The 12835-nt window shown below is 58.4% G+C and overlaps 1 protein-coding gene across 27 annotated transcripts in view; it reads left to right on the top strand.

The window, feature by feature from the left end:
* Positions 1-380: 380 nt before the first annotated feature.
* ADGRG1 (adhesion G protein-coupled receptor G1) overlaps positions 381-12835 on the top strand; it is a 45905-nt gene continuing 33450 nt past the window's right edge. For 3 of the 27 annotated variants that reach the window (XM_055099124.2, XM_055099126.2, XM_055099133.2), the window contains exon 1: positions 8667-8778. The gene's annotated coding sequence lies outside the window, so the exon portion shown is untranslated. Of the gene's footprint in view, positions 512-8666; positions 9200-12835 lie in introns of those variants that run through there. The other 24 variants (XM_014341771.4, XM_003823729.5, XM_008977398.4 and 21 more) reach the window with 16 other exon arrangements.

The raw sequence follows: 12835 nt of genomic DNA on the forward strand, positions 1-12835 counted from the left end.
GCCTCCTGACCCCACCAGCTGCTGGCTGGGGCCTGTTTTTATTACAGGCAGGTGAGTCTGGCCCAGGATTCCAGGCAGGGCTTGGACTGAGGGAGGAGGCAGGAAGAAACTCACAAAGAGTTGGCAGATCACGGATGGAGGGCAGCATCTCCCAACAGCCTGGGCGGCCGCTGAGACCCAGAGAACCCAAGGACTCCCCTGGGCTCATCCAGCAGCCTCTGCTTCCCAGGAGAGAGGTGCTGAAGTCCACGAAGAGGTGAGGGGTGGGGGGACTCAGCACCTAAGGGTCAGGTTGGCCCCTGCAAGGACACCTGGGAACAAGAGAGGGTGGTGGCTGCAGTGGCTGTGGGGCAGCCGGAAATGGGGCGAGACAGACAGGCGGAGCCTCACCTGGGGCTGCCTGCCAGCCCAGACAAGCTCAGACTGGGTGCCTGTGGCCCTGGGAGGAGGTGGAAGGGGAGGAGCAGGCCACACAGGCACAGGCCGGTGAGGGACCTGCCCAGACCTGGAGGTAAGAGACGGGTGGGGGACAGGGGTGGGAAAGATAAGTGGGGTGCCACTGCCAGCCTGTCCCCCTTGACCTTGGCCATCCCTCAGGTCTAGTTCAATGCCCTGAGGGTCCCGATGTGTGTGGCCTGGCCCTTGGCCTGTTCAGGGTACTGGGCGTCTCTCAGTGGAGGCCCTGGCTGTTCTGGGGTTACCCCTTGCAGTGCACAGCATGGCTGGGCATGCTGGCATTGTGGTCATCCTAGCACCGGGAAGCTGGCAGGTGTGAGGTGTGTTCCCAGTGTCCAACGGACACTGCAGGACGCAGGGCAAGGGTGACGCCGCGGAGCCTGAGCATGGACAGGAGGCAGGCGGCAGGACCTGAAGTCTCCTGCCTGCTTTCCGCAGCGCCCTGAGCAGCTTCCTCCTGGGATCCCACGGAAACCGGTTTGGGAGCAGGTTGGCCCAGGTCGTTTGACTTTTGACTGGGGAGGAGAAGGCAGCCTCCCTTAGCGAGCCAAATGGAAGGAACAGAGTGCAGGCCTGGGGGCGTGCCCAGCCAGCGGCCAGCTGAGGGTCCCCCTGCTCCCCTCAGCTGCCTGCACCCAGCATCACAGCCCTCCCTGTCCTGGCTGCAAGAGGCAGGAGGAGAACTTCAAACGGTCCCTCCCTCCACCGGCTGCTTGTCTTCTCTGGGCCAGGCCCCTCCATGGTGGCTGAGGACTCTTTGGAACAGGGAACTGTCGTGGAAGAAAGGGCCCGGCCCTGCCACTGCCTCCTGTGGGACCCTGGGCCAGGCTCCCCTGCTGTCCAGGCCTGTTTCCCTGTCTGTTCCATGAAGGAGAGGCAGGGGCAGTGGTCTGTAAACCCATAAGCTGCAGCAGTAGGCCCCTCCCCTGGTCTCATGGGCCACACACCCCAGCCAGCCAGAGGTGGGTGTCTGGAGTTGCGGGTGGGGTGCCGGCGCTGTGCCCTCTCTACCAACTTGGCTCCCTGGGGCGTGTGGGCAGCAAATGGCACCCCCCACATTCCCTCTGTTAATTAGGCAGCCCCTGCTAATGAGTGGCTTCATCATTGCTCCATTACGCCTTCTGAGCCATCTGTGCCCCAGGACTTAGGGGGAGACCCTGGGGGCTCCTGGCTGCTGGGCACAGGCACATGCAGAAGGCGGCATTTCTGGGATGTGTTGGGGGGCTGGGTGCTCGGTGGGCTTTCCACAAAGTAGTTTCAACTGCAGCTCTTCATTTTACCAAGAGAGAAGTGGTGGCAGTCCTGGTGTCCAGGTGAGGAAACGGAGGCGCCCTCTTTATGATTCTCCCAGTGGGAAGTCTCTTGTAGCCAATACTTTAACACATTCTGTGCTGGGCACTGATGGGGTGTGTATGGGTGTAGGGAGTGGGGGTGGAGGTGGTGTGCATGGGGAGATCAAAGCTGACCTCCAGGAACACTGTGGCATCGAGTGAGATGATACACAGTCCTTTCGAGTTGGAGCAAGTCCTGCCATCTTTGCACACTGCTGTGCCGCCTTGTGGGTAGTCACTAAACCTCTCTGGGCCTCATTTGGCTCCCTTGGCACAGGAGCGATGATGCCTCACTGCCTGACCAGAGGCACCTGACACCAGGCCTGGCATCCGAGCAGCTGCCACTCAGACCTCACAGGCCAGGGCCAAGGGAGCTGCTGATGCAAGAGGCACAATTTTAGGGGCAAGAGCAGCAAGTGGGATGGTCTTGAGGTAAGGGGATGCTGGTGACCCCATGCCAAGGCTGGGACACCTAGTTCAGGAAGGGAGGTTTCTACAGAGGAGTCAGAGGCCTCTTCTGCTGCCCTCTCCACTGGGGGAATTTGGATTTTAAAAGAGAACCCAAGCTGGGTGTGGTGGCCTACCTGTAATCCCAGCTCCTCGTGAGGCTCAGGTGGGAGGATCATGTGAGCCCAGGCGTTTGAGGCTGCAGGGAGCTCTGATTGCACCACTGCACTCCAGCCTGGGTGACAGAGCAGGATCCCGTCTCTTAAAAAAAAAAAAAAAAAAAAAAACCAGAGAGAGAGTGGGGAGTTTATGCTAAACCAAAGATACAGCAGCGGCAGTGACAGAGGCTCTCTAAGATAGGCGGATACCTCCATTTTACACAGGAAGATACTGAGGCACAGAAAGCTCTAATTTGGTGCAAAATCTCATGGTTGGCTATTCAGAGGGCTTCAGGGTGATGCTGGGTGGCGTCTAGGTGGAGTGATGGGCAGTTTTGCGCCCCCCAACTGCTGGGGCTCCTCCAAACAAGGCTGCTTCTAGCTGGGCACCAGGTAGGGATCATCCCAGGAGCCACACTCGGAGGAGGGGCTGTGCTTCTGGCTCCAATACCCTGAGCTGCAGAGGACACCGTGACATGCAGGGATGTGTAGAGTCTCACCGAAGAACCCAGACCTCTGGACGCCCAGCCGTGCACACTGCAAGAGGGGCCCAGGCTGGCAGGCATGTGATTGGGTGAGGGAAGGGCTTGTTAGAGGTGGCTCAGCCTTGCTCTGGGCTCAGGGGCTTCTGAAGGCTGGGGGCAGGGGTATGGCCAGAATGACCTGTTCTGGATGGATCCATCCTTCCTGCCAAGTGCTCTTGGGAGGCTAGGCAAAAGGTCAGACATTCCGTCATGCTTAGGAAGACGGGGCGGCCACACTGTCTACCTTCTATCTCAGGCAGCGGGGCACCCAGGCATGCCTTACCCGCTGGGGAGGTCAGCAGGCGGGGGTGGACCTTGGAGGCCCAGCCAGCCTGAACCCTAAGGAACTGCATTCTGCAGTGGCCCCTTCCCGGCAGGGCAGGGACAGGGTGACCCTGGGGGAGGGAGAACGTCTGTCTGCATCTGGCTCAAGGCCATTTCTTGTTGGCATGTGGTCAAGTTGCCATTGGAACCAAGAAGATGGTATGGAGGGGGAAAGCAGGACTTACATAAGGCAGCTCTAATCCTGTGTGACCTGAGTCAGTCCCTTTCCCTCTCTGAGTCTCAGTCTTCTCCTCTCACAAATGGGGCAAATCCTCCTTGACAGGGTTGTGGGGGAAAATGCAAGTCACCTGCCTAGCACAAGATAAGTGCTAAACAGGGGTTCACCTGCTCCAAGTCTAGAACCTTCGGGGGGTGGGGTAGATAGAGGCCAGTGCTGCAGCCAGGTGTGGACGCAGGAGCCCGACTGGCATCCGGGGAGTGCCTCCTCCCTGACCACAAGCTCCAGCGCTTTTGAAACCAGATGCAGGTTAAACATGGGCAGGGCACCTGCCGAGGCTCCACTCACCAAGGGAGCCAGTTAGATGGAGTCTGTCCTTGGAGCTCCAAATAAGGTATCAGAAAATGCCCTGGACCTGGTCATGCTCGCCCCTCCTGTGTGCCCGGCCTTTCATTCTATCACCTGAGCTGGCACCAAGGCTTGCATCCTAAGGCTGGTCCTGAAGCACCACTAGATTTGTCCCGTTTTAGCGATGAGGATGACCTTGCTTCCCCCGCATCTTGGCTAGGCCAGGCTCCCTGCTCTTTCCCCGACTGGGGGATGGGCAGTGGGTGGGGGAGGCGGGCCTAGGGAACCAGACACACAGCTCCCTTTGTGAAGGCGGCTGAGTCACATGTGCAACGCAATCCCTGCTGGGCCTGGGCCCTGAGGCGGGTGTGATGGGAGATGGCGTTATCATGGGACTGTGGGTACCCCCACGCCTGTGTCCAGGAGGCTTTCCTACAGGAGATAGCAGGGAGGTGGCTGGGAACACTGGCCGCAAAACACATGGTCTGAGATCAGGTCCTGACTCTGTTGCCAACTTGCTGCAAAGCTTTGGGAAGTTCCTCTCTCTGAGCCTCAGTTTTCATCTCTGTTAAATGGGAACGATCATCACTGTTTTGTAGAGGAGGTAGTAGATGTGAAAGGGTTCTGCAAACTGCAAATGGTGGCGTTCTGGGCCTTTGGCATTCATGTGGACTTTATCATAATAATAATGATGTTGGCCAAGATTTATTGAGCACCTACTGTGTGCCAGGCATTGTGCTCAATGATTTATATGGTCACTCAGCTTGCAAGGGGAGAAGCCTGGATATGAACTGCTCTTGTCTAAAAAATACCCACCTCTGAGGCTGGGCGCAGTGGCTCACACCTGTAATCCCAGCACTTTGGGAGGTCAAGGTGGGAGGATCGCTTGAGCTCAGGAGTTCAAGACTAGCGTGGGCAACGTATCAAGACCCTGTCTCTCCAAAAAAATACAAAAGTTAGCCTGGTGTGGTGGGGCATGCCTATAGTCCTAGCTACTTGAGAAGTTGAGGTGGGAGGATCGTTTGAGCCCAGGAGATTGAGGCTGTAGAGAGCTATGATTGCATCACTACATTCCAGCAAGGGCAACAGAGCAAGGCCCTGTCTCGAAAACAAAGAAAAAACCCACTTCTGAGCAGGCAGTGGTTGCTCATGGCCATTTGCACAGGTGGGGACAGCTCTTCACTGTTTGCTAGGCTGGTTCCCACTAAATGCTGCTGCTCTGGCTAGAGGGTTAGAGATAGAAAAAGGGGCTGAAGACCTCCTCCTAACCCTCCCAGCCCCACCATGTCTTCCTACTCCCCCAGGCCTCAGTCACAGCAGACAATAAGGATGCCCTAACCCCTTATCCCTGTCCTGAGGCCCTCATGTTCTTGAAGATCTCCTCCTACCTCCCTGGCAGCCCCCTCTCTACCTCCTTTGCAGGCCCCTCTGAATAACGGTGCCCTGGCCAATGCATTGGGGTGCCCATTGTCTGCCAGGCCTGGGCTGCAAGATTTACGCATGTGGCCTCATTTAATCGGCCCAGTAGAAGGTGCTATTTTGGTCCCCACTTGGCAGGTGAGGAGATAAATGGATGGAGAGATGCTTGCCCAAGTCATCCAGCTGGCCGGCTGGGAGTAGAGGCCAGCTGGCCTGAACCCAGAGTCTGTGATCACAGACTCCGGGCTCAGAGAGGGTGCAGCAGCATTGCCCCCTCTCCTCTGTCCCTCAAAACGAAGGGTTTCCTGCACCTTCAGCTTTCTGCTTTCCCCACACCATCTCTGGACTCCGTTGCCAGCCAATGATGCCATGACCTTCTCTGGGCCTGGCGACCCCAGTCCCTCACTGCTGAGCCCCAACGACGTGTTTCCAGCTGCCTTGGGAAGCAGGGGGGACCTGTGGCTTCCCCACATGACACAGAGCTACCCCCATTCCATTGCACACAGGGCAGTCTCTTCTCTGCCTTCCGGATCTGCACCCCATCCTGTGCCCCGATTCTTCAGGGACGTTTCAGACATCTTCCCCTTCTCCTCGGTCCCCACCTTCACTTGTCGGGTTGTGGGGGGTGGGGTGTCCCAGCCCTTTTCCTGGTCTCTTGGACCAAAGTCTCCTCCCCAGCTCTTCCCCCATCTGCCTCCTTCAAGGCCCCATCCGGACCCAACTTCCCCTCTACTCCTCTGCCCATCCCTCCGCATCATTGCTGGTACAAGTCCCTGGCGTCTAGACCAGGGCTTCTCACACCTCCAATTCTGGAATCCCCTGGGCATCTTATTAAAATACACATTCAGATTCAGCAGGTCTCAGGCTATCTGTAGGTCTGAAGACCACATTTTGAGGGCTAATCAGGCCTCTCCCTACCCAAACATCTTCTCTGGCTCCCCAGTGCCTTTGATTTAAGCCCAAACTCTACACTTTCAAAATCTTCCAGAATCTGCCCCTTGCTGCCCAGTTAGATCCCACTTCCTTCCAAGCATGTCTCCATGCCCTACCTCTCCACCTCAGCCAATGCTGTTCCCTCTGCCTGGGGTGCCCTTCCTGCTGGTCTCTGTTTATCGAAGCCCCCTTCTTCTCCTTCAGGTCCCAGCAGGGGCTCTGGGGTCTACACGCTTAGTTCAGATCCTGGCTGTTATAGAAAGGCGTGGGTAGCCCTCCCTGTACCTCGGTTCCCCTTCTGTAAAGTGGGGATAGACTGTTGTGAGAACAGAAGGAGAAGATGAAGTGCCTAGCAGGGGCCGGATACCTGGTGTCCCGTGTTTGGTTACAGCCCACACACCTGGAGGCCCAGCCAGGTCCAAGCTGTGCGACCTTGGCTAAGTTACTTCATGTCTCTGACCATCTCTAACATACAAGTGGTACCCAACCCACAGGGTTGTGTGGATAAAATGAGGATGATCTGTACAAGCAGAGCATCTTACACCATAAAACCTCCAGACATAGCAGGTGATTATTAGTCCTGTTATCAGCACTCATAACAGATAGTGTTGTGTTTAACAATTCATTGAATTTCTCCCCCTTTACTCCCAGAGCCCCCCTGGATGCTGAATACCAACTCCAGGTATCACTACTATGAGAACCAGGCTTGTCTCTCTAGCCAGACTCAGAGCTGGGGGCCTGCTTCCTCACCTGCCTGCCCCTAGCTCATAGTAGGTCTCTGCAAAGCCCGACGGTGAGAGAGGCAGGCAGAGCTGGGCAGCCAACTCCGCCCGGCCAGGCAGCCCCATAAGCTTCTCCTATGTGGCCAGAGTGGCAGCTGGCTCCGCACTCTCTTCAGCCATCTGCAGAGAGAGTGGTGCCTTCAACTCTCCATCTGTGCCCTTCTGGTCAGCACCCTCTGTGGGGTGTGTGTGGTGGTGGTGGTGGTGGGGGGACAGCTGCCCTGTGGGCCTGGTCCCTGGGGAACAGCTGAGGCTGCCCGGGTTACCAATTGATCAGGCCCTGAAGGACTGACCTTGGGGAAACTGAGGCAGAGGTGGTGGTATGTCAGGGACAACCCATCCTCCCCTAGATAACTCACTTGTCCTCCCTTGTTAGTGGGCCCCCAGTGTAGGCTGGCCTCTGCTGCTTTGGCAATAAGGAAGTTCCCACTGCAGCCCCGGGAGAGAGCAGAGGGTATGACATGGGCCCAGTCCCCACTGTGCCTCCCTGCCCCAGGTATTGGCCCACAGCCTGGACTAGGGACTGTGAATGTGGGAAGCACAGTGCCGTTTTCTGGAAGCTCTCACCTTATGGCCTCCCTGCACCCCACGGGGTGGCTTTGTGGCCCTTCCTTTCTGCAACTTGATTTCGGGCAGGTAGGTGAGGAGTGCAGTTCACCTGCAGCAGCCCTGGCTCCTAGGCTGCCCGAGACGTTCCATTCATTCTTCCTCCACGTGGCATGGGGAAGCTTTTCCTGGCCCCCTTGTTTAGAAGGCAGATCTCTACCGGAGAGAAGGAATCTCAAGTTCCCCAAGCATCCACGTGTCCAGGCCCCAGGCTGAGGCCTGGGGTGCTGGATTGCTGAGTGGTTAGGAGACCCGCTATGGAGCCAAACGGCCTGTGGTCCCACCATCCCAACTCGGGCACCTCCCTGCTGTGTGACCTTGGGCAGGTTAATTCTCATCTCTGAGCTACATGTATCTGCCTTAAGCTCCCTCTTCTTCATCACCACATTCACAGGGAGTATTTATTGAGGGCTTGGCAAGTACCAGGCACTGGTCTGAGTAGCAGGTTTGACTTCTCTCCACTGCCAGGGGCGCTCTGGAGCTGGAATGCAGACGGTGGTCAGCGAGTGTAATTACTGTTATTGTCACCACTCACCCTTCTGGCATTGTAAAATCCTCCCAGCACATCTGACTGAGGAATCATCTATCCTCATTGCTCGGAGGAGGGCAGACAGGAGCCTCTGCAGGGAGTGTGAGTTATCCAAAGCCTCCTGACTCGAGAAGGGCACTGAACCCCAGCAGCGGGAGGCGCTGCTGACAGAGGAATGACCAGAAGGGGGATGGGGCATGGCCCATTTCCACACTTCTCTGTCTGAGCTTTTGGGGCCACTGGGAATGGCTCTTAATCCAGGCCTCGGTTTCCCCTTTGGCTCAGCAGATGGATTAAAGGAGGCCGTTTCCAGAAGCCCCTGGGGTCTCAGAATCCAAAATGACTTGGGATGTTGAAACTGTGGGTGCTTGAGGAGCACTGAGAGGGGAGACGGGTCACCCCCCAGAGGGGACGCAGGTCAGCCGGTCAGTCGTGCGTGGCCTGGCTGGCCTCCTGCCCGGCTGCCTGTCACCCGCTCCCTCCCGACTGCCTTCCGCTCTGCCGGTCAGCACTGGCTCCCGTCGGCTGCCAAGGAGGCTGGACTCTCCTTCAGGAAAGGGCAGTTGTCGCCCTGACCTGGGGGGTGGGCGGACAGCATCCAAGGGCCCTGTTGCCGTGGCAACCCCGGCCTCTCTGTGGGAACTTTGGGGAGACTGGCCCTGGGAGGCGACAGATGGAGGCTGAGGAAGCAGAGTGATCCCCGGCCCCTTCCTGTCCCTGAACACTGTCTGCCTGGATGAGGGGTGAGGCTGAGGTGCCCCCTTGCCCGGCGCTGAGTCATGGGCATCCCCCAGGATCACTGCCTCAGCGCTCTCAGCCCTGCCCCCTCCTGGTCTCCCTCTGAGAAATCCATGACTCACATATATCGTCCGTCATCCCCAGTCAAGCTCAGGGAGGAGGGAGGAGCCCAGCTGGGGCAGGAGGGGGGTGTCTCCCCACCAAACAAACCCGGTCCCTCCCTCTCCGCACTAGCTGTCTGCCCTGCCCTGCCGTAGGAGATGGGCTGGGAGCCTCCCACGCTCTCCAGCTCACTCGGCAGGCAGCGGGGACCAGGGCTGGCAGGTTAAGCCTCTGGGGGTGGATCCTGAAAGGTGGCCCAGCCGCCTGGCCCTGCGTGGGACCCTCCACCTGGCAGCAGGTACCCAAACAAGGGCTGGACAGCAGGTGGGAAAAGGAATAGTGTGAGTTTGTGAGCGTGAGAGTGTGTGAGAGTGTGAGTGTGTGAGAGTGAGTGTGAGAGTGTGAGTGTGTGAGGTGTGTGTGACTGTGTGAGAGTTTGAGTGTGAGAGTGTGAGAGTGTGTGAGTATGAGTGTGTGAGTGTGAGTGTGGGAGTGTGAGTGTGAGTGTGGATGTGTGCATCCATGCACGGGTGGCTGTTGGACGGTGGGTAGGGATGGTGGTGAAATGGGGAAATGGGGGGGTCTTGGTATCTTGGTGGGATCTAGCCCAGGTCAGCATGGCTGTGGGTGGGTGTCTAGAGTGGGGGTGGACCCACAAGGAGATGCCTGGGAGGGGACTGGGGCCCAAGGGGAGCGACACCTCCCGGGGCTCCCAGGCATTTTGTAGCTGGAGAAACTGAGGCTCAGAGTGGTACAGTCACTGGGCCCAGCAAGCTGGGGTCTGCTCTCTAGGCTGTGAGATCAGTGCTCCCACTACACAGATGGGAGAACCGAGGCTCTGAAAGGGCAGGTGGCTTGCCCAAGGTCACCTAGCACATTCAGGTATAGAAAGCCAAGGGCCAGGCTCAAGGAGGGGGTGGCACTTGAGGGAACTCCTGAGGACAGCTTTCCTGCAGCTGTCCCTGGGGCTGGGTCCGGGGTCCCCACTGAGCAAGGGACAGCCGTGCTCTTCATCACCAAGGCCAGCTTTGGGAGAAGGTGGCCCCGCAGGGTCTCTGAACGTGGGCCACCTGGGTGAGAGTCCTGGAACCAGTGACAGGCAGACGGGGAAGCACAGGCTGCGGGCTGAACACCCTGCCCGTTGCCACCAGACCTCAGGGCTCCATCTGCCTGGCACTGATAGGACTTCCCACCCTGGTCCCCGCGGGGGCTGGGAGTGTGTAGGAAACCAATGATTCCTGTCCTCCCCCGTCCCCAACCCACCTCCCCTGTGTGGTAGAGTTGGGGTCTCCCTGTGCCCCACTGGGAGGGGCCTGATGTTCATTTTACTGAGTGGGGAGGAGGGGATGGGTCAAGGCAGGGGCCTCCCACCCCCACCAATGTGGAGCAGATGTGGCCTGGGGTCCACGGGCTGTGTAGGAATAGCCTTTGTTGCTCCTTCAGTGGACCAAGGAAGTTATTTATAGAAGCATTTATTGAGCGCTTACTGTGCACTCTGTGCTCTGTCGGGAACATGGCCGTGAGTGAGGCAAATAAGGTATCTCAGAACTCGTGAGTGGCCCAGACCCAGAGCCAAGCCCCCTGCCCCTCCCAGAGGGTAGCCCCGGGCAGCCTGTTGGCTCCTTGGGGTCAGAGACTGTGTGAGAAGGAGCATATCTGGGCATTAATAACCATGGGCTGCCAAGTTGGCTCCCCAGAGCCCAGGCAGGGGTCCTGTTGGGCTCTTTTCTGCCAATGTCCAGGTGTGGAATGAGCTCTTAGGGCCAGACCTGACCCCTTCTTTGCTGCAGGGACCCGAGATATGCACCCACCTTGGTCACAGCATCACTGTGGCCCCCTTGCCCTTCCTCTCCTCTGGCCTCAGGAGCTCAGCAGCTAAATGGGTGTGTAGGGGTGATCACAGCTGCCCTGGCTCCTGTAGGCCTGGGGCTTGGCTCCGAGAGTGTCGGGTGATGGAGAACGCCGCTCCAGGTGTGATCTGTGATGGACAGGCTGTGTCCCGGCCTGGGCCACTGGGCAAGGGCCAGTCAGCCTGGTGTGACACTTCCTTTTGTCAGGGATACAAACAAACAAAACAGGAGGTGAGATGGAGGCGTGAGATAAGCTTGCTAACAGAGGGCCCAGAGAAGGGGAAGAGGACCAGGGAGGCTCTGCGGAAGGCACTTAGGCTGGGCTTGGGAGAAGGTGGGAGGGGAAGGGACTGATGTCTGTATGAGCACTGTAGGGGGAGTCCTAGTGGAGGAAACTACTTAGGAAAACATTTGGGGAATGATACAAGCTGGGGACCACGGGGAGGGTGATACCGGACCCCTGGCATGGGTCATTTCATGGGACTTGATGAGCCAGGCCAGCAGGTCTCAATCTGCTCTGTGTGTGTTGGCGGGGGGGGGAAGAGAGGCAGGAGGACTCGCCAGGCAGGTGCTGTGTGGGGCTGGGGGCCCAGGCTGCAAACCCAGCAGGACGGGGAGGGGCAGGATGGGTGTGCAGTGTGAGGTTGGCCAGGCAGTCCCAGTCTCTGGCTGCTGGGTTAAGGCTCAAGCTTGGGGGCAGCTCCACGTGTGAGGGAGACAAGGGGGAGGTGGCGCCCAGTCGAGGGGAAGGACAGGAGAGAGGTGGCAGAGCTGCAGCAGGGTTGGTGTGGGGGTTGGCCTCCTGGCAAGGCCCAGCATGACAAAGGCAGGTGCGAGGAGGGGGCAGGACAGCCATGGAGGGACCACTGCGGACTGTCCTCCGGCCGGACTGGGATGCGGGTTCCGCCAACCTGTGCAGAAGCTGTGTGCAGGTGGGGTCTGGGGGGCTGTGCCATTTCAGGGATGCGGGATGGGCTTCCATGTGGCAGGGCTCCCAGAGAGGCCATGGAGGAGGCCGTGGGGAAGTCGGGTGGAAGTAGGGAGGAGAGGGGAGTGTGACAACAGAGCCCCGAACCCCAGCACCACCTCCTCCTCCCAGACTGGAGCTTGAGCAGGGCTCAGCCCCCGTCCCCATGCTGGGGGTGGCCCTGTGGACCCCGCCTTCTGACTCACAGCAGATGGGGACATCATGTGAGCAAACCCAGCAGTCAGGGGTGACCAGACACAGCAACTGGGCAGATGGCAAATGGGGGGCGGGGCGGGCTGGCACAAAGGGGTCTCTCAAACCGGGTGGGGCGGGGCTGTGGCACGGCCTCAGCCTCCCAGGCTTCCTTTCTCCTGAGCCGTCACTCGGCTGAGACCCTGCCCCTCCTCCTGTCTCTGGTGCCCCATCTGGGGCTCCTTGAGGCCCCCAGGGGAGCCCTGTAGATTCTGGTCTTAGGTCTGGACTGCTGGGTAGAGGGGCCAAGGGTTGGGGAGTAGGAAGGGACACACATTTTCTGACCACTGCCCAGTGCCAGCCTGCCCTGGCAGGAGGTCAGCTAAGCCCGAAACTCTCCCTGGTTCCCTGATGGCTCAGCCTGGATGGGAGCAATCCTGGACCTTCCCTGACCTCAGATTCTGCCAGGCCCTGGGCTCAGTGCCTTGCCCACGACACCCACTTTTCAGATGAGGACACTGAGGCAGGGGAGGCTTACCCAGTGAGCAACCCCACATCTTTAGGGATCCAGAATTTGGGCTCTTGTCCCTTGGTGGAGAGGAGGCTCCTCAGCCAGCCAGGCACATGCTCGTGTCTTGAACCCTGCCCCTGCCACTGCCAAATCCACGCACCTGTAGGGTGACAGGGCCCATACAGACAGCAAGGGTGGCTTGCCCAGGGAGAATCTTGGCTTTGTTTCTCTCTGGTTGTGGGAACATGGGCCTGTGCCTCAGTTTCCTCATCTGTAAACTGTGGATCACAATCACATCTGCTTCAGAGGCTACTATGAGCATGAAGAGAGTTGATATAGGAAAGCATATGGGAAAGTGCCTTTCCCATACGTGGGAATGTTAAGCCTTTTTTTAATACCTCTCTCATTGGACAGATGGCTGTATTGAGGCCCAGAGATAA

This window comes from Pan paniscus, chromosome 18 (assembly GCF_029289425.2).
Source record: "Pan paniscus chromosome 18, NHGRI_mPanPan1-v2.0_pri, whole genome shotgun sequence".
NCBI lineage: Eukaryota > Metazoa > Chordata > Mammalia > Primates > Hominidae > Pan > Pan paniscus.